Raw genomic sequence first — 22,691 nt, 5'->3', positions numbered from 1 at the left:
CGATTGCTTCAATTCAGAAACCGGGTAAGAGTCCGATTAAGTGTGAATCGTATAGGCCCATCTCTCTGCTAAACTGTGATTATAAGATATTCACTAAGATTCTTGCCGATAGACTCAGCAGAGTGATAGGCTGATTAATTCACCCTGACCAAAAAGGTTTTATCAAGGGTAGGTTTCTCTATGAATTAACCTACAATTTGGTGGGGGCAATTGATATGGCTACATCATTTGGAACTCCCCTGGCTGTGGTTACTTTGGATGCAATGAAGGCCTTTGATAGGGTGAACTGTAGATACTTAATATTTATTCTGAGATCGGCTGGTTTAGGGAGAAACTTTTGTGGAGTTATAGATTTAATATACAGAGATCCCAGTGCCAGAGTTTTAGTAAACAGTAATCTCACTGAGCCCTTGAAGATCACGAGGGGGACTAGGCAGGGCTGTCCTCTTTCTCCATTATTGTTTGATTTGTATATAGAGCCTCTAGCCAGAAAAATAAGAGGAAACTCGACTATTGCTCCTTTTAAGTGTAATGGTTGGGTGAAAAAGGTGGCACTATATGCAGATGACCTTTTAATTTACACAGCTGATCTGGTTTCTGCCCTGTCTAGGCTTCTGTCATTAGCTGAAGATTTTGGTAGAGTCTCAGGAGTTCAGGTAAACGCAGAGAAGACAGAGGGCATGGCTTGGAATCATTCATCGTTGGGACAGATACAATTGAAGAAAGTAATCAGATATTTAGGGATTCTATATACTCAGGACATTCAACAGCTTGCACTAACAAATTTAAAATTAATGATAGATGAAGGGTGTAGATCCCTTCAGAGATGGATGTATATGCCCCTGACACTGATAGGGAGGGTTAACTTGGTGAAGATAATGATTCTGCCTAAACTTAACTTTTTGTTCAGCTCTATACCTTTGTTAAGGCATAAACAGTATTTGTTAAAGCTTCAACAGGCAATTACCTCCTTTGTTTGGGCATCAAAGGGATCTAGGATATCATGGAAAAAACTGAGGAGAAAGAGGGAAAATGGGGGGGGGGGGGCTAGCGCTCCCGGATTTGAACTATTATGCCTGGGCCTTTCATTTGAATTCAGTAAAAATGTTGTTTCCTGTTCCCGATGCCTCAGCGATCGGTGTAATGTTTAAAGCTATGCTGAGCTCGGTTAGGGAAGCCGTTAAGGGATTTCTTTTCAAGTTTGGAGACCCAACATTTAAAAAAAAAAAAAAAACTTAAAATCCTCTGGGATCTCGCTACAAGTTGGTAGTATTTGAGGCTGGCAGCAGGAGTGAGTCACTACAGCCCATAGGCTCCAATTTGGGAATCTCTGGGTACTCCTGAATGTTTTAGGGACATTCTGGCATTGCCACTGAAGAAGGCAGGGATAACTTTCTGGGGGATCTGTTCAGTGATGGAATGTTAATCCCTCTGGAAGATCTTGAGGTGAAGTTGGGGTGCACCTTTTCCATATTGAAGAACGCTCAAGTAAAAGGCTAGTTACGAGAGTCACAAGTGGTATGTGGACCTGCCGGCTTTTTGGAAGAACTGGTGTTATCTGAGTCCCCCAATTTTAAGCAGGTTTCAAGGTGGTATTGGGAGATTTTAGAAGGTTTGGATGGAGAATTTGTACTGCCCACCTCCCTATGGGGGAAGAGTATGCCACAGGGGGAAGTCGTGCAGTGATGGGTATCCTTGATGTCAACTTTGTTTAGGATTGTTAAGCCGGCTTCTCTTCAGAGGAATCAGGTGTTTATGATACAAAGAGCATATCTTTCCCCAGCGAGACTTTCTAGAATAGGCAGTAACATGATATCTAAACGTCCTAAATGCGATTTACAGCTTGCTTCTGACCTACACATGTTTTATGAGTGCCCAGGGGTGGAGCTCTTTTGGAAAGATCTGGGTAAATATCTATCTCAGGTATTGGGATGGTAGATTTTGGTAACTCTCCCTTTGGTTATTTTTGGCCAGATGCAAGGAGTGGCTGGAGGAAGTCATTACATTAGTAGAACTGACAAGGACCTAATTCTCTATTCTATTTTGGTGGCCAGGAGGGAAATTTGTCATAAATGGGCAGCAAATACACCTCCCTGCAAGCCCTTTTTATTTTTCAAAAATGGACTTGGCGGTGGGAGGCTCATCTAAGAGGAAAGAGAGAATGTGGGCCCCCCTGCTTGATGGGTAGAGAAGCTGAACATGGTTGTAGCCTTGGCGATTATATAAAAAGGTTTGGTTGGTTGTCCAATGATTATTTCTCCACCTCCCCATCTCTTGAGGTCTGGCTGTCGCGGTACAGCATCTACCGCTGGAAGCCTATATGAGAGAAATTGGGGGCACCTCGGCAGAATCAGCTCTTTTTTGGGAAATGGTGCCAGTCTCAACTATGGGGCTGATATAAGAGTTTCGGTGAGGTGTATGAGGAAAAAAAAAAGTTAAAACCCCTGAAGTTACAGCCATTCGCCCATAGAGGGTGTCCACCATTATAACAATACTATTGTTATCACAAATCAGGCCACAGGGACTAAAGCCATTAACTCTGCCCCTAGAGGGTGCAGTTTCATTACCCTGAAACCAAAGTTCCAGCTGGGATTTTGTTTAAAATGATTTGGAGCCTTTGGGAGGTTATCATCTTTAAGCCCCACCCAATCTAGGGTGGGGATATTAGGCAACTTCTTGGCAGGAGGCTGTGCTTCTCCTGCATCCCCCCCCATCCATTGGCGACCTGTTGGTGGTGACCCCATTTTGCTGGGGACACCACAAGCCCAAAAGGGGCAGCTTTTCTGCTCTAAAAATGTGGCTCTGGCCCCGCGGGGATTATGGGGAGCTCCTCACGGAGTGTGCATTACTTATGAGTGGCTCCCCTATTGTGCTAATGAGAGCCGTAATGGTTTCTGCCAAGAGGGATCACCACGTGGGGGGGTGTCAGGTCCTACTCAGACACCACTCCTTCATCAGGTAAGGGGGATGGGGCTTGAAAGCAGTGAAGGGAGCCCACTCCTGTCCACTCCCACTGGCTCCCCACAAAGCCAGCACCTGTCCATGCTGTTGTGGGAGCCTGCTCAGCATTTCTGCTTTGGGGTGCTGCAGCTGGGCGGGCTGTGGGAGGGAGTGCGGTGGCACTCCCACACCTCCTCTGAACCCTCTGGACCTAGGGATTGGGTCCTGGTCCCACTCCACCATCTTAACAGGGAGTGCAATGGCACTCCTTGACTTCCTCTTCGGTGCAGGACCCCAGGATGGGATCCAGGTCCCCTCTTGGTAATCTTTATGGGGAGCACAATGGTGCAACTCAACTTGGTCTTCTGTGTGGGGTCTGGGGATTGAATCCTGATACCCCCTTGGAAACCTTCATGGAGACGTGACAGCATCTCCCAATTTGGTCTTCTGTGTGGGTGACCGGGATCGGGTCCGGGGTCCCCCTTGGCAATCTTGCTTCGGCCACATAGGGGCCCCAGGACGCGGTCTTGGATCCATTCACCATTTTAGCGGGGGTTGTGATGGTATCCTCCCCTGTTTTAGAGTGGGCTAGTTTCCACAGAGACCTGGTATGGGGTCTGGGGTCCATCTCTCTGCAACAGGGGGAGTGCAACAGCACTCCCCACCCTCTGCTTTTTCTTGGGGGTAGCTCCCGGTCCCTGGCCCACCCCAGGTGCCAAACCTGGAGCAGCAACAGAGCCCCACACACTTCGCTGCTAACTCCAGAAAGGTCAACGTTTGCCGACCTTCTCCTCTTGATATCTCAGTTCCCTTTGGGCCATTTATGACAATCTTGGTGTCATTTCACTCCTGGTGGTGAGCCCTTGCCACCAGAAGCACTTTCTTTAGGTCTCCTGGCCGAGAATGTTCCCAACACAGGAGGGGACCAGTCCCACTGACTCCCTGCAAATGCCTTTCATTTGAGGGCCTTCTTTTCTTTGGGATTGTGCGCTCTCCTTGTGCCAGATCCCAGTCTTTCCCCCAATTGATCCTCAGGAGGTTTAAGGGGGTGCCTCACTGGATCTGAACTCATTCAGGGGCAAAGTCCTTGCCCCAGTGGGCAGTCATGGGGTTCTTCCTTCCAGTTGTGTATGATGCCCGTCTTCAGTCCCAGTGTCCGGCAGAGAAGCACAACCAAGAGAGAGACCTCCCGTGTGTCCATCTGGGCTGCGCCTCTGACCTATCCTTATGTGTCAAATCACTTCTCCGCACCTGTCCCAACCTTCCTGCACAGTCTTCTGGGATAGCTCAAAATGTTGTTGTCTAGGAGTTAGTTGCCACATGTTCTCTGAGAGACTTAGCCCCTCTTCCCTGACGTTCCTTCCAGGGCCTCTCAAACCCGGTTCCTGGAGCAGAATGACAACTGATTGACTGATTCAAGGCCCTACTTGGCCATCTGGAAAGAGCAATACTGAGCCCTTATCTTGCGCTGAGCTAGAGAATTGAGACATTTCTGAATGACCCATAAGCTGTACAGATATGCTTTTGTAACATATTACATTATTCTTTTCATACAGGTGACACTGTTCATTTGTGCGACTCTGGAGTCTGTGGACACTGGGGAACTGGAATTGTACCCCAGGCCATCCTTTCCCATAGACATTTAATGGAGTATCACTACAATGGAAAGATAGTAAGTACCTCAAATATGTACACCAATCTCATAAGGCCTAATCCAGATCACCACCCGCTCTGCATAGTCTCTTCTGTGACAGGCTACCTAAGTTTAGTACTTGGGCTGTGCATGCCGGGCAGCCTCCCCGCGCAGCCCTCACAGGGTTGCACATACGTGTGCACAAGTGATCACGTGTAACCAGCCCTGGGCCTCCTACCTTTACTGCATCACAGCAGCCTTTGCTTAATAAGGCAGCACCAGCAGTAAACACCTGCAGTTCAGTTACCATAGGTTTACTGTGGGTGAGTCCCAAACTATGAGACTTCTGCACACTAAAAGGTTAAAAAACAAGTGATCCACACGTAAACAATCAGGGCCGACCAGATAGTTAGAATCATCCTCTCACAGACATGTTATGCAACAAACGTGCATTTAAAAATGGAAGAGCTAAGCAAGCCCTTACAGGCTTTACCACATAGTGGGATAGAGTGTAGCAGAGTTTTGTAGAGTGGAGCTATATAAAGTGGAGGAGAGTACACTGGAGTGGCATAGAGTGGAGCAGCATAAAATGGAGTGGCATAAAATGCAATAGTGTTGAGTGGAGTTGCATAGGCTGGAGTGGTGTACACTGGAGTGGCATAGGATGTAATAGAGTATAGTGTAGTATGGTACAGTGAAGTGGCATACAGGAAGTGGTTTAGACTGGAGTGGTGTATTGTGGGGGTGGGTAGAAGGTATTACCATACTATGAAGTGGGGTTCAGTGAAGTGGGGTACAGGGGAATACAATAAAGTAGGGTGGCAAATATTGGAGTTGTGAACAGTGCCATTGAATAGAATTAAGTGTTGAATAGTGGAATAGCATAGAGTGGAGAACAGAGAAGTGGTGTAGAGTAGAATAGCATAGAGTGGAATAGCTCAGAGTACAATAGTATAGAGTAGTGTGGTGTACGGTGAAGTGGTATAAACTGGAGTAATGTACAATGGAGTGTGATAGAGTGAAGTTGCATATAGTGGAGTGGCTTGGAATTATAGTGGTATAGTGTGGCACAAAATAGACTAGCATAGAATAGAGTGGCGTAGAGTTGAGTTGTGTACAGTGGAGCCGTGTGGAGGGAAGTGGCATACAGTGAAAGTTAGAGTAGAATGGTTTACAGTAGAGTGGCATATACTAGAGTAGTGTGTAGGGGAGTAGTAACCAGTGCAATTGTGTACAGTGAAGTGATATAGACTAGAGTGGCATACATTGGAAAGTAGTACAATGTAATAACATACAGTGGATAGACATTCAGTGGAATAGCATACAGTGGAACTGGGTAGAGTGGAATAGCAGATAGTGAAGTTGCATATAGCAGAGTTGCATTTTGTGGAGCAGGGTACACTGAAGATGTGTAGATTGGAGTTGCATACCATGTAATAACATAGATTGGATTGTTATAAAATGGAGTTGTGTACAGTAAAATAGATTAGAGTGGAGTGGCGTAGAGCAGAGTGCTGTATAATGGAGTGGTATAGAGTGTAACTGAGTATAATGGAGAAGTATAGAGTGGAGTGGCATATAATGAAGTGGTGTAGACTGGAGTGGTGTAAAATTGCGTGGGGTAGTGTGTAATAGCATACAGTGGAGTTGCATAAATTGAAGTTAATTCCAATCGAAAAAGGTAGAATGAAGTGGCATACAATGGAATACCATACACTAGAGTGACATAAGGTAGAGTAGCATACAATAGAGTGGCATACATTGGAATAACATAGAGTGGAGTGCACACAGTGGAATAATGTACAGTAGAATGCTGCAGAATTGAGTGTCATATAGTGAACTACAGTACACTGGAGTGGTGTACAGTAGAACTGCGTAGAATGGAATAGCCTATGGTGGAAAAGCATCCAGTGGGGTGGCGTACAGTGGAATCAGATACACTGGAGTGGCGTACACTGGCATTGTGCGATAGCATAGAGTGGAGTCTTGTAGAGTGGAGAGGCCTAAAATAGAGTAGCATATAATGGAATGACTAGAGTGGTGTGGCAAATGAGTGTATGGGGAATGTAGCAGCATTGTAGATTATGGAGTGCAGAGCAACACAAAACAGCAAGTTGCTAAGCCTAGCATTTCTCCAGATTTACCAATCAATGCAGGGCCATGCATGGTGGTCTTGTATTCCTTTGTCCATCTTATTACAGTATTGTATTGCCCATGCAATACCATGTGTGATGCAAGGGTACCACAATTGAATAATACAGCTAAGATTTAGTTATATTTTGGGCCATTGTATACCACAATAACTTTGCAGTATATCATGGTACTTGTCAGTGACCAGACAGTATATAATTGAGTAATGTCTGTTTTTAGAGAATAAATAGGAAGCTTTATTGTATTGACTATACTTGGACTGTTTTGAGATTTATGGTCCTAGATATAGGTAAGTTATAGGTTCCTACCTATTACCACTTTATTTAAAATGTTTACAGCCACGGACCATGGTAGTTTCACAAACCTTTGTGAAATCCCTCAAAAGTGCAGCATTGACAGATATGACTAATCAAGTGACCATAACTGTGTCTTTTAGTTGTTTGTGTAGTAATTCTGAAAGGTTACAAATGCAGGCTGGTTTAATATTTAGGCTTCTTTGCTACTTGTATTAGGACTTGCTACATATGAAGCCCAAAGTGAATGAACACAAATAATTGTTGGTATAAAAATTAAGACTATTATTTTTTTCCCCTAATGGACAATTGTGATGTCTTCTATATAGTAGTTTGTGTAGCTCACTGCAGGGTCAGTTTTTCATTTTGGTGCACAGGAGTAAATAAGGAAGATGTTTTTTGTTTGGCTTTTGGACACAGTTTCATTTTGTGAGCATGAGAACATTCAAAGAAAACATATGTAGAGTAGGATTGTTAGAAATGAGGTCTTTAGTTGGCAGTCAGTTCACACTCTGTCCAAGCAGGGATCCTCACTCTAGTCGGGGTAAGTTAGACTCCTAAAATAACCCCTGCTCACCCCCTTGGTAGCATGGCACAACCAGTCAGGCTTGTCTCAAGGGCAACGTGTATAGTATGTGTACCAACACACACAGTAATACAGTGAAAACACTACAAAAGGGATACAACACTAGTTTAGAAAAATAGCCAAAAGTTATTTAAGTCAAACAAGACCAAAAAAACTAAAATCCAAAATACACAAACAAAGATATGAATTTTTAGATTAAAAAGAGTCCTACTCCATGGAAATCAATAGATGTGCTGTTTTTACACAAAGTACCTTGTATACGTCAAAAATAAAGCCACACTGGCGAGCGTGCATCAGAAAAGTAAGTTATACATCGATTCCTGACCCACAAGTGAAGCCATGCGTTGATTCTTCTCCCATCGGTTAGGCCATGTGTCGTTTCTCTCTCCTGCAGAAGAGCAATGCATCGATTTCTAGACAGGCAAACTCAGGTCCGTGCAGGTTCATTGTGGTTTTGACACCCAGTAATGATGCATGTGAAATGCTGGCACACAGTAGTGAAAAGCCACGCTGCGTGGGTGATGCGTCAATATTGGCAGCCCCAAGCAAGTGTTGCACTGATTTTCCGGCTGCGTCGCAGGTGATGCATTGATTCTTCATCTGCGAACCAGGTGCTGCATCGATTTTTCTCCCGTTCAACTCCAGTGCATCATTTTCAGCCCTGGCTTCACCAGCTTCTCCCTTCAAGGCCCCAGAGACTGATAGGGCACCACGAGTCAGGGTGGGAGTCTCAGCAAAAAAGTCCAGGTGCTGGCAGAAGAAGTCTTTGATGGCCCTGAGACTTCAGAACAGGGGCAAGCTCAGTCCAAGCCCTAGTAGACACTTCACCAGCAGGAAAACACCGCAAAGTCCAGTCTTTGTCCTCTCTAAGGTAGAAGCCGCAACTGCAGGCCAACACAGCAAAGAATACTCACAGGAAAATGGGCAGTGCTTCGCTTCCAGCTTTTCAGCTCTTCTCCTTGGCAGAGGTTCCTCTTATCAGAAGTAATGTAAAAGCCTGGCTTTTGGGTCCATTACCTATACCGAGTTCTGCCGTTGAAGTAGCCAAACTTCATAGGAAATCCTCTGTTGTTCTCAAGATCCTGCCTTGCCCAGGCCTGACTCCAGGCTCATACCATGGGGTTGGAGACTGCATTGTGTGAGGACAGGCACAGTCTTTTCAGGTGTATGTGTCAGCTCCTCCCTCCCCACTCTAGCCCAGTAGACTCATCAAGATATGCAGGACAGTTTTCAGCTCCCTTTGTGTCACTCTCTAGAGGGAATTCACAAACAGCCAAACTGTCAGTCTGACCCAGATGTGTATTCAACAGGCAGGCGGAGGCACAGAGTGGTTAAGCAAGAAAATGCCCACTTTCTAAAAGTGTCCTTTTGAAACAGACAATCTAAAAAACAACTCTACTAAAAGATGTATTTTAAAATGTGGGTTCAGAGACCCCAAACTCCATTTCTCTATCTGCCCCAATGGGAAACTGCAATTAAAACATATTTTAAGGCAGTCCCCATGTTAATCTATAGGAGAGATATGCCTTGCAATAGAGAAAAACAAATATGGCAGTATTTCACTATCAGGACATTTAAAACATGCCAGTCCCTGTTCTACCTTTTAAATACGCTACAACCTGCACATGGGGCTACTTAGACCCTTCCTCAGGGGTGCCTTACATGTAGTAAAAGGGAAGGCTTGGGCCTGGAAAGTGGGTGCACTTGCCTGGTCAAATTGGCAGTGCAGGACTACACACACAGACACTGCAGTGGCAGGTCTGAGACATGTTTTACATGGCTACTCGTGTGGATGTCACAATCAGTGGTGCAGTCCCACTAGTAGCATTTGATTTGCAGGCCCTGGGCCTTCTCTAGTGCACTCTACTAGGAACTTACCAGTAAATCAAATATGCCAATCATGGAAAAGCCAATTAGAGTTACCATTTACACAGAGAGTACTTGCACTTTAGTGCTGGTCAGCAGTCGTAAAGTGCCTGGAGTACTAAAACCAGCAAAAATGAAGCCCAGCACACGGTCAAAAACACAGGAAGCAGAGGCAAAAAGTCAGGGAAACCACACCAAGGATGCCAGGACTAACAAGGATGTATTCTATTTACTATGTATTTGTTTATAGATTTCCATTAGTATATGACCATAAGTGGGTTTTTAAGTTGCTTGTGTAGTAAATCCGAAACTTTACATATGCAGTCTATTTTATTCCATGGGCTGCCTTTCTACTTTTGGTAGGTTTGTGCTACATATGAAGGCCAAAGTGAATGAAAGACAATCATTGTTATTGTAATGAAATTTGAGATTATTATTTTTTCCTAGAGGCTAATTATAATATCCTCGAATAATATTTTGTGTGGCTCACTGCTAGGGCGATTTTTCATTTAGTTGAACAGGGGTACATAAGAAAGATGTTTTTTGTTTGGCTTGTTAGGCCACTTTAATTTTGTGAGCCACAGCAGGCAAAAGAAACATATGTAGATTAATTTCTGTTAGCTTTGCAATGTATTTGTTTATAGCTTTTCAATAGTATGTAACCATAAACGGGTCTTTTAGTTGTTCATGTAGTACATCTGAAACTTTACCTATGCACTTTATTTTATTTTTTGGGAATCCTTGCTACGTTTAGTAGGATTGTGCTATATTCGATGGCCAAAGTGAATGACAGGCAATCATTGTTTTTATTATGAAAATTGAGAAGATTATTTGTTTCCAACTGGCCAATTAACAGGTCCTCCAAATAGAACTTTGTGTGATTCCCCTCCAGGTTAATTTGCAATTTTGTTGCACAGGGGTGTATAAGAAAGGTAGTTTTTGGTTTGGCCTTACTTATGTAGATTAAGGTGTATTCTATTTGCTATGTATTTGTGTATAGGTTTCCATTTGCTTGTGAACATAAATAGGTCTCTCAGTTGTTCATGTAGAAAAGAAAATCCAGTACAAAGATTATCCTTGTAGAGACTAAACTCCTCCCCTCCACCTCTAAACCATTAAAAAACAAATGCAAAACAGTCTTACCGGAATTGAAACAGCAATTGGAAACTACAACACAAGATCTACAAACAGCCCAAAATAATGATCAAAGACTACAAATCAAAGAAACTTGAAAAAAGCAGAAACATGTCAAAATAATGTAAAAATTCCACCTCATAGAAATCAATATTAAACATGCTCTTTTATATACTAATAGTTACAAAATAATAAAAAGCCATGGTCAAAATGTTAAAACATATTTTGGTGTTTACAAAAAAACTTTTTTTTACCATTCTATCTATCTATCTATCTATCTATCTATCTATCTATCTATCTATCTATCTATCTATCTATCTATCTATCTATGAATCTATCTATGAATCTATGAATCTATCTATGAATCTATCTATCTATGAATCTATCAATCTATCAATCTATCTATCTATTTATCTTCAAATTCGGGGCAGGCCACCCTAGGAGGCCTCAAGTGATCCTGGGAGGCTCTGGCCAAAAGAAGCATTATGCAGATGACAGTGCTTTGTATTAAGCAGAAAAACATTTATTCCATTTTTAAAAAGGTAACAGAAGTTAACTGCAATGTTTAAACAAGTCTATCTATCTATCTATCTATCTATCTATCTATCTATCTATCTATCTATCTATCTATCTATCTATCTCACCTAACGGTGATCACCACTAGGTAGTTATAGTTAGGACCATGTTTCCCGAGAACTTTTTTTTTTAACTTGCCTATGTCTTTAGCACCATTTGACGAATCTTCACAAACGTTTCCAAAAAAGTGTGCCTGTGAATCTTGTTGCGCATGGAAAGTTTCCGAGTGATCTGTGAAGTAGGGGCATAGAAAAAGGGGGTGTCATAAAAGTTGTGTTTCCCATGTTAATTCCCATAGGACCTTTAGAGATGAGTATAGCCTGAACCACTGGACGGAATTACACCAAATTATACAGAAAGCTAGCTTTATGTGTGCAGATTGTGCTTTTGCTTATTTGATGTTAATCCATTCAGTAGTTTTTGGGATAGTGAAATGAAAATAAATTTGTATATCCCTGGCCGCAACAACTTTGTGAAAAAAGATGAGCTTGTGCAGGGAAATGACAGCTCTGAATGGTTGTCAACACTTCAAACCAGGAAGTGTTGGCAGCCATCTTGGGACTCAGCTTCTCTGGTGCTGGGGTCCAAAAGTGACCCCCCCGAGCTAAAATGCATTTAAAAAAAAAATGTTGCCATGATTCCTGGCGGATCCAGCAAAAAATGTTAAAAAACAAAGTGTGGGCTCTTCTGTGTCTTTATTCTGAAGCCCCAGGTGGGCCAAGTCCTGGGGGCATTGTTAATATAACGCAGGGGGCCAGGCGGCCCCCTGCAACTCCAGGGACCGCCACCTCTCCATAATGGGATGAGAGAGAGAGGGTGAGTGATGAGCAAGATATGTGATTTGAATGCTATAATTATGTTTTGATGCAAAGCAGAACAGTCTCTTCTGACCTACTGGTAAAGCTCCTGCAATGTCACTCAGTAGGTTGATAGTTGAAGGACTACTATCTGAAGGCAGTGGGGCTGTTTATTTACTAGTGTTTATATTGCTAAACCTTCCTAGTAATGGAACATTCGTGTCTCTTTCCTCTCAAAGTGTGTGAGCTGAATGTCATAGTTATGTCTGGATAAAGCACAATAAGGAGTCACCTATGGCCTAATGGTTAAGGTCTCAGACCCTCACACTGATAGTTGAGGGTTGTACTCCAGGTGTGTCCCTGATCATTTCCCTCCTTTAATTACTTTTAAACTTCAAAAGTTTAAGGTTCATACTGAAAGGCAATCTCACTCTTTTTAATTCACAAATACATTTTACTTTTCAATTTGTCTAGAAATATTTCATTCCACCAAAACCTACAACGACTCTATCTCTCTCCCTATCACTCTTCTTCTCTCTCTCTTTCTCTTATAATCTCTTTCTCCTCCTCACAGACCCACTGGCTCTCTCACCTGCAGAGCTGGAACACTGCAGAGAAGAGCTGGAACAACCTTCCTCTGTACCCCAGACACAGCCCGTTGCTCACCATCTTCAGGAAGAACCTTAAGACGTGGCTCTTCGGATGAGGCCCCTCCCCCCAGCACCTTGAGACCTTCACGGGTGTGTAGCTATGCTTTACAAATACTGATTGATTGATTGGCTGATTGATTGGTTCATGCACCCACTCACAGACCTGCGCAGACACTGATGCACCCACTAAGACACTGATGCACGCACTCTCACACCCTGACAGAGACTCTCACAGCCACTCTCATCCCCAGATATACCCTCTCACACCTATTATCACACTGAGAGAAACAGGCTGCAGCCATCTTTTGCCATGAATGGCCAAAGGGTCATGCACAGAGTAGGGTTGGGTGGCTAGGGGCATTGGCTGTTGGGTCTGGCTGCATGCCAAGCCTTGCGGGCAACCCATGGTGTGCACAAGCGAAGGGTGTGGATGGTTGGGTGCTTATAGTGGGCTGACATTCAGGGCCTGGCTAAACAGCGATGGTTGGATTAAAATATAGTAATGAAAATTACTATATGTTTAAAAAAATAGAAATTCACTATTATAGTTAGGCTCACATTTTAAATGTACAAAACCAGAGAAATTCACTTGTTGTAGTTAGAGATATTTCAAGTAAGCATAGCGTATGCCCTAAGGTAACTATAACTCACACCCTCACCATGCGCTGCTATTTACCCCAGATATTACATCACTCATGACATATTCAAAGACATCTTTGATAATATCATTGTAACATTTGCAGCAAAATTATTGATGAGACAACTGTGCATGACGAGGGTGTGAGTTATAGTTAAAATTTACTATCTAAATTTAGCTACACTGGGAAAATTAATGAACTTTGGGGGAGTTCAGATTTACTGTTATCACTCCATACTTAACGACATTGGGGAACATGTTGGACATTTTGAGGTTCAGATTCACTATTCTAGACTAGTCCAAACTTAAACACATTGGACAAACTGTTAGACTTTGAGTTCAGATTTACTAACTCCACATTTAACCACAATGAGGAAAGTGTTGGACTTCAAGGGGATAAAGGTTAGTACTCCCTCTCCAAACTTTTGACTTTGGGGAGGGGTTAAAATGTATTATTTCTACTCTCAACTAACTACATTGGAAAAGTGTTGTATTTTGGAGGGTGCTGGAGGGGTCAAATGAACTATTCCATCTTCAAACTTAACCACATTGAGAAAAGCATTTGACTTTGAAGAGGTAAATTTTACTATTTCAACTCCAAAACTTAACTACATTGGGGAAGGTGCTGTACTTCAAGGGGTTAATGTTTACTATTCCCACTCCAAACATAACATTTAAATTTGGACTCTCCCTCATGAGAGTTAGGTTTTAGCAGTCCAAAGGTGAGGTATTAGAGGCAATATTACTGCTCCTGACAGTTGTCTGATCTGGGGCCTAGACTAGCCTCAACTTTTAAGACTTAAGTTTTTTTTCTACAGGGAAGGGAACTGAAAAAGAGAAAATGCAAGTGTACCATTGTAACTTTCTGTAAAAGTTGAAAAAATGGTAAATCAACATCTGGGGAAAGTTTTGAATGAACTCTACTATGGGAAAGTTTGAACGTTGTTCACAATAAACAGTCATTTAGTTTATATGTGGGTTTATTTTTAGTAAATTCTGAAATCTGTAGTTCTTGGCACAGTTTAATCATAATCTTGCATACCGGAACTCTATTTAATGTGCATGCTTTCCATATATACATTAAGTACATCCTTCATAAAAATACATTCACTATATAGACATAGACTTGGACAATCTAATCACCTAGATAACAGTTTACTCCCAAAATGACCCTATAGCACTTGTGGACTCCAGCTATGAAGAATGAGCAGGGCCTACCCGACAGAGGGTTCTCCCTATGCGGGGAGTCAGACACCCCCTCGGTGTATGCCACTAGGATGGACAGAAACTGCTGCATCAGGGAAATGGGAGTCCTAGCAACAGCAGCATACATTAGTGAGATAATAACATTTGCAGAAGAAGTGAGCCTCACAAGGTTTGTTTTCATATAGTCCTTATCACTATGTACTGAGTCTGAAGTGAGGCAGCAGTGTACCTACCCAATTCTGAGTATACCTTGACCATTGAGTCAACTAAGATACCCATACAGTGCAGCAGTGCAAACGTAATTGCCTCCAGGCACTTATGGTTTGCAGGACAACACCTGCACCTGGAATTGGCATGTTAGTCACCAGCTGATGAATGCAGTGACATACTGGTGGCACAGAGTAATATTAGGGAAAACAGAACTACAGGCCTCGATATGCAAAGGATTACCACATACATGGCAAATGTGTCATCCAAGATATGGTACAAAGTAGGCAGCTAGCCATCAGAACCAAAGAGATACTCTGAGAGTTGAGCGCAATACATTTAGGTATTTTACTATACAGACATAACTTTGAGGATCTACAAGACACTTTACAGGGAGCATTTTCATTGTTGCAGATACATTTTGAGAATGTGACATCATTCATACACCTGTATGTTGACTGGGAAGATAGACACAGTGGTATAATGGCCATAGAGCTCCCATAAGAGTGCACTGCAGTGGCTTGACTGTTCCTTTGTGGTGTTTCATCTATTCTGTCAAATACCCATGAGTATCCGAAGGGGTCCTGAGTCTATCCTTTTCTGAGTCTCTGCAGCTGCCCATCAATAAGAAGCCATTTCCGTTCTTTCCCACGTTCTTCCAGATGTCCTTCCTTTCCATGGTATCCTGAAAAGCAATGTGATGCAATGTCTGCTGCTGCTGGACAGCCTTGTTTTCAAAATGGTTCACTACATTTTCCTGATCGCACAATCAACTTCTCAGAGGTCTCTATGGGGAAGTGGGTAAGACAAAAGTGGTACTAGCAAGAAACTAGAACACCAGTGAAACAGGTAATTGCACAACTTGTATACTGCTGCATGTTTTAAAAAAACAACTAAATGTTCAACAGAAACCCAGTTATTATTTATACTATCTCAGTTTGTGTTTTAATCTGCTCCTTATTATATTTTAGAAACAAAGAACTGGCTTTGGGGTGATTCAGATGCCTTTCCAACCTGTTCTGCAGCCACAACTTTCATGGAGTGTGAGGATCCTCTAACAGGGTAGTCTCCAGCTAGGGGTTTCAACAAGAGATGTAGAAAGAGGCGTGGACTTTCTACACCTAGCTATCACCAACAACAAACACAGTGATCAGACAAAGAGACAAACATTTGGCCACACCTAAAGGACACTTCTCATGCTTGAAAACACTATACTGTGGCCCTGCTCTACAGCCCCCACCATCTATCAAGTAGCAGTGCTACAGAAATGTTTATCAGCAGCTATTCTCAGAAAAACAACCTAAGTGAATTTCTATAGGACCCCTGTTTCCATTGTCACCACTTCAGGGTGTAGATCTCCTCCCTCCTACTTCAGTAATGTCAGCAAAATAATCCCACTGGCTGGGAAGACAATCTTATCTTATGCACAGAAACATGCCAGGGATTTCCAAAATGGATCCCCCTGACCTCCAGTACTCTACTTCATGAATACATACTATAGGTTGGAAGGTGGGTCATTAGTTGTGTAGCCTGCACAAGTAATGGGTCTGCACACGACCACCGCTGGGAGACAAACACCCCACTGTAGCATTTGACTCTCAAAGGCGCATAGGGTAGCGTTGCAGAGCAGCCCAAGGCTTACTCAAGGGAGTTGGTGTGGACAAGTAATACCCATTCACAAGCACACAAGCATGACACTCAATAAATGATTATCCAGTCTGTGATTTTTCTTTTGATAAAGTAAAATGCATTTTATTACACATACACTACTCAATACTTTGCAACAATTTACAAATATACACAAATTGATGAAATTACTCTTGGATGACATTGTGTAATCATTCTTGTCTCCCCTGAGGGGAACTATAACCCACCAATACAAATGGCAAAACAGTTCCTAGTATCCCAATGCAATATTTGATGGTAAATTGGAGTGAGAGTCCCTACCTCTAATAATAAAGTACATTTACTTTGATAAGAGGTGGCTTTCAGTCTCATTACTTAAATAAGCATGAACAAAGAACATGTAGAGGTATGTTGGAAGAGTTTGGAAATGAGAAACAACTTTAGATTACTAATGGATCACTAAGATTACTTTCAGATTACTCCTGATTAACAATGCATAATACCAGCCTACACCTGAAGAGAGCACAGTCTCCTCAAATAAAGAACAAAAGTTCAAACAAGCTTGTGCTTCACATTGCATTGAAATTCTTTAGGGGTAATGATTCTTTTGTCCCACCCAACCTAGGGTGGGGACAACAACTTTGCGTTGGGGGGAGGCTGTGATCTCCTGCAACTCTCCCTGTCCAAAGGCATTTGGTTGGTGGTGGCCCCATCTTCCTGGGGCTACCACAAGCTAGCGAGGAGCCAAAACAACTCGTAAAGCCTTGCAAGGCATTGTGGGCCAGTTTGCATATGTGGTGAGTGGCTCTCCCGCTGTGCTGGGGAGGAACACTTTGCTTGCCATTTGTTTATGTGGACTTGTGCCATGTTCTCCTTTGTTCACGGGTACCTGGTCCCATGTGGACACCCCCTGCATAGCTGTCTCATCAGTGGGTAGCAAGGGGTAGCCCAACCTCAGCTGACCTCATGTTGGAAGGTGTCTGGTCTCACCCGGACACTCCTGTCATGCTGCCTCCTCATCAGAGCCCACCCCCGGCTGCCCTCATGTTCGGGGTGTCGAAATCTACTCAGACACCACTCCAGGCCAGGGACATTGACGAGCAGCTCGGGGAGCCCATCCCCGGCCACTCCCGCAGGCTCCCCCTGCCACCAGCAACTCAAGGTGTTGCCTCAGGAACCGGTCTGGCACTTGGTTTTCTGCCTGCTCCTGGCAAGGTGGGCCACCTGGGGTAATGCAATGGCACTCCTACCTCCTCTCCTGCCATACCAGGCCCCCCTCTCCTTCCTGAGGAGCACAATGGCACTCTCCACCTCTTCATGGGGCCCCAGGATGGGGTCAAGGGCCCCACTGGGTGGCTTCACCGGGGGATGTGACTGCTCCCCAACTTTGTCTTCCACATGGGGGCCCTGGGATAGGGTCCAGGGTTCCATTGGTATTTTCACGGGGAGCACTCACAGGCTTTGTCTTCATCTGCCAGCCCTCCCTCAGCCGCCAACCAGCCACGACGTCCCCCGGCTTGGTTTTGTGGTGGGGCCCCAGATGGGGTCCTGGGCCCCTTCTTCCATTTTCACGGGGAACCTAACAGTGCCCCCTGACTTAACCTTTCCTGCTGGGCCCCGGAATGGGGTATGGGGCCCCTTCCAACCTCTTCACAGTGGGATGCAATGGTATCCCCCTGCTTTACCTGCCCATAATTTTGCGGGGAGTGCAACAGTGCTGTCTGAGGTGACTTCTCTTCGAGGGCCCCAGGATGGGGTCTGGAGCCCTTCAGCATATCTTCACTGAGGCACAATGGCACCCCCTGGCATTTCTTCCTTTTGGGGGCAGCCCCCGGATGCAAGCTACCCCAGGGGGCATCGACCGGAGTAGTGGCGGAGCCCAATACACTTTGCGGCTTGCTCTGAATTAGGTCATAGGTCAGAGACATTCTCTGTGTTATATCTCAGGTGCCATGGGTCGTTTTTGATGATCTTGGTGTCATTTCACACTTGGTGGCAAGCCTTGATCACCAGATGCACTGTTGTTAGGGTTCCTGGTATAGCAGGATCCTAGACAATAGGGAGCCTTTCTTCTGGGTGCCTTCCTTTTCTTCAGCGTAGTGCACTCTCCTTGCTCCAGTCCAGTCTTTCCCTCAACTAGTCCTCAGGGGGATAAGTGAGGCCAGCTTTTGACAAGGAAAGGGTGAGTGGATGCCTTTCTCCACTGGTTCTGGAGGGGGCTTTTTGCCCAGTGATGCATCAATTGGGGGGTGCCAGGTAACAGTCCCTCACCTGGGTGTCAGAGCCACGTGATTTGCAGTGACCAGGATTCATGATAGTCCATGGAGGGAGGGCTACAGTCCATCGGCCGGCAGCTACGGCTGCACAGTGGTGGTATTGCCGGTGGTGGTAGGGGTGCTGCCAGTGGTGGGGGGAGACTCCAGCCCTTCTTCTGCAGCCTTGGATGCCTGTTATCTGGGGTTGCTGCTGCTGGCAATGGTGCTACTGACAGCAGTGCAGGTGGCGGTGCTTGCAGTGCTTGCAGAGGTGCAGGTGGCGGTGCTGTTACAACTCTGTCGTCCCATTTCCAGGGGGGCGCTGTAAGGGGACTGTCGGAAGCCTGGGGATCACCTTGAACACCTATCTAGAGTCCCTTGCTGAATCCTGTTTGTTTCTCTTTTCTCCATGGTACACTTGTGTAGTACTACATTTGCTTCCTGGGACTGCAAATCTCACAATGCACAGCCTGGTAGTCAGGAAAGCCCGGATTCTGTTTCCCATTGATTTCTATGGGAGAAGTCCATTGCTCCTTTTCACTGGATCCTCTCCTCCAGGACTTGCAAGTATCTGAAATTACACACACCTGAAACCTCTCCTGTGCAGCCCAGCTTGGAACTGCTTATAAGCAGCCATTTTCTCAAGATCCCCGTTGTGCATTGGAGTTTGATTCCTTTGTGTTACAGACCCTTTGTTGGATGGTTTTCCAGTTTTGTTCCTGTGCTGTTCCAGCTTCTCCTGTTTCTCTGCCCTGCTCCTGATTGTTCCAGCCAGAGTCTGCCCCCTATCTCTTAGCCTTGTACCTGTTTGTTTCTTCCAGAGCCTGCTCCCTGTTTCTCTGTCCTGCTCCTGCCTTGTTTCAGCCTGAACCTGCTCTCTGTTTCCCGGTCCTGTTTACTACTCATTCCTACTCCCTGTATTCCAGTCCTGCCCTTGCCTGTTCCAGCCAGAGCCTGCTCTCAGTTTCCCAGTCCTATCTCTGTTTGTTCCAGCCAGAAGTTTGCACCCTGTTTTCAAGTCCTAGTCCTGCCTTTACTTCAGCCTGAGCCTGTTCCCAGTTCTTGCCTCTGCCTCTTTGTTTGTTCCCTTCTGTTTCTTCTTGGTTCTTTGTGTCTGGTAAGTGTTCTATCAGTGTATAAGTGTCCTCCTTTGTACTGTGGTTGGCTCCTGGTTTCCAGGAGGCAATTCCAGTCCCCATCCTTGTCTAGTGTTATATGTTGTCTTTCGTGCCTAACAGTGACAGTGTGCTATTGCTGTTTTCTCAGGAATCGCCACTGTATTTCCAGCTGGACCCACAAGAGCGTGTCCTGTGTATGTAAGTACTATCCTTGTTTGTGCTCTAGGGTCCAGAGACAGAATCACTTCTGCTGCCTCCTTTCTATGGGGCTGGCAGGGTGACTATCTGTAAGAGCAAACTGCACAGAAGCATTGAGGTTCCCTGTAACTGTGGGAGGTTCTGCGCCTTACTCTGTGTACAACCCCAGCATGTTTGTCCACTAGTAATCCATTTCCTATTTGTTCACACAAGGGTTGCTCTGCTTTTACTTTTCTGTTCCCTGTGTCTGTCCATAGCTGTCCTTTCCGTGTATGCCTTTAGCTGCTCTTCTGCCCCAGTACACTACCTCTTTAGGATATTCGATGACCTCAAGGGGTGTCCCAACCAGAGTCCTGATCAGACCCGCTCGAAACCGTGACAGCTGCTGCCCGCAGTGCAGGTGCCGGTGCTGCCAGTGGTGGGGAGTGGCTCCAGCCCTTCTCCTTCAGCATCAGATGGCTGTCCACTGGGGCTGCTGCTGCTGACAGTAGTGGTGCTTGCGGCGGTGCAAGTGACAGTGCAGGTGGCAGTGCTTGCGGGGGTGCTTGCAGCTGTGCAGGTGGTGGTGCTGGCTGCGGTGCAGGTGCCGGTAGTTGTGCTGGTAGCCACCAGGCCTTCACCTGCAGGCTCAGATGGCTGAAATGTGCCTTGGCTGGTGTTTTGAGCCCCTTCCTGCCCTTTGCAGACGGTGGTGTCACCATGGGTCTGGCAGCTGGAGTCTTTGAGGTGGCCTTGCTGGGTGGTTGTGGCTCCTTCCCCTTGCTGGATGCTGTCCCCTTCTTCACCCTGCCAGGTGGCGGAATGTTCTTGGCCTTGGCAGGGGTTGGTGGCACACTGGCTGGGCTGACGGGTGCCCCCTTTGAGTCTCTGGCCGCTGCAGACACCACAGCGGACGTCGACTAGGTGGCTGAGGTGCTGGCCTGGGTTTTGGCCACCACAGTGGAGGCAGTGGATGTTGGTGTGTCTGCATGGGGATGGTGCTTGTGTGCTTGTGTGAGTGCCTATGAGATGAAGCGTGGGGCTTGTGTTTGCCTGAACCACTTCTGTGTGTTGATTTGGGTGAATGCTGGTCTGAAGTTGTGCTTGGGATAGGCTGGGGTTGAGGAGATTGGGACTGGGTAGAGGAAGTTGGAGGGGGGAGGCTGGATACAGAGACAATGGCTGCCATCAGTACGGAGGCCAGAGCCTTAAATGCTCTATATTGGGCCACCACGCCAGAGTGAATAACATCAAGGTATGCATTTGTTTGTTGCAAATACCTTTCAACACTCTAGATGGCATTCAGAATTGTTGACTGCCACAACAGTGAGGGATCTCAGGAGGTCAATAGCCTCCTCACTGAGGGCAGCAGGGCTGACTGGGGTAGGGCCTGAGGTGCCTGGGGTGAAGGAGATACTCACCCTCCTGGGTAATCGGGCACAGGAAACACACTGAGAGGCTGCTTGGCGGGCGGTGCTGGCATGGGGTGGCAGCTGTACCTGTTGTTGGGGTGGGCACAGAGGTGTCCGCCACTGCCAGGGAGCTTCCATCAAAGGAGGAGTCGCTGTCTGTAGTGTCCCCTCCAGTCTCCTTCGTGGTGCTCCCCTCACCCTCCGTCCTATTGGTGCCCTCACCATTGGTGGATTTGACCTCCAGGCCATTGTGGGATGAAGCTCCCTCCGTCGCCGGTGCCTCTGCTCCTCCGCCACATAATGCTAATGCACACAAGGACAGGGTGACAAAACAAGAAGGGGGGAAGAGACAGAGGATCCACTTGGTCAATGCAAGCAACAACACTACCGTTGGCATACGCAACACACAGGGAACAGCCCTATGCACTAGGCCATGCACTACCAGTTACAATGCTAGTCACCAGCCAATGGGGTGCAATGCCTAACGCCATTAGATGCACACCTGAAACCCACAGACCCTGCCAGTAGTAGATGGCCACTAACACTATTGGGGTTGGATTGCATCAGAGCCTGTCCAACATGGGACCTATCCTGCCATGTTCGGCCTGGCCTAGGAGCACCCACAGCCAACATCCACCACCCAGGTAAAACATTAATGCGTGCAAAGTCATGAATCTGAATCTGTATTCACCCCCTTGTGGCTGCTTTGATGCCTTCAGGCACCCATCCAACTCCAGACAGGCCACTGCCAGGATGCGGAACATCAGGGGGGTCAGGGTACGACGGGCACCCCTTCCTCTTTGGGAGGCCAGCCCCAGCTGGGCCTCCTCCGTCTTACTTGCCCAGCGGCACAGGTCCTCCCACCGTTTGCGGCAGTGGGTGCTCTGCCTGTCAAAGACCCCCAGGCTACGCACCTCCTTGGCGATGGCACACCAAATACCCTTTTTCTGATGGGTGCTGACCTGCAGAGAAAGATACATAGAAAAACAAGCATTTGTAATGCAACGGGTCTCGCGTTTGCTCATGTTAGAGCTGATAGCATTGTAAACTCCTAGCCCGACTTTTCACCTTTCGGTAAAAGTGCATTTATGTACGTAACCTGAAAAAGTGCAATTAACTATGTAAAGCGCTCAACTTCTGCCAAGCAAAATCGCGCTAGTAAATTAGAGAAAATTGCGGAATTACCTCTTTTCCACCTGTCTCTCCTCAGAGATCAGGAAGCCGCCATTTCAGGGGGGCACAGGCCATGGCAATCAACTGTGTCATAGCAGACATTGGCAAATCAACTGATTTTCAAATTCACATACTGTTTCTGTAAAGGAAGATATGCATTTTTATTGCAACATATGTGTGAATATGTCCCTCTGCTCACCGCTTTCCACCCTAGAGTTCAACCGCTGAGGATAAATAGGAGATGGAGACATCCC

The sequence above is a fragment of the Pleurodeles waltl genome, chromosome 6 (assembly GCF_031143425.1).
Source record: "Pleurodeles waltl isolate 20211129_DDA chromosome 6, aPleWal1.hap1.20221129, whole genome shotgun sequence".
Lineage (NCBI taxonomy): Eukaryota > Metazoa > Chordata > Amphibia > Caudata > Salamandridae > Pleurodeles > Pleurodeles waltl.
Note: the sequence above shows the minus strand (reverse complement) of the source record.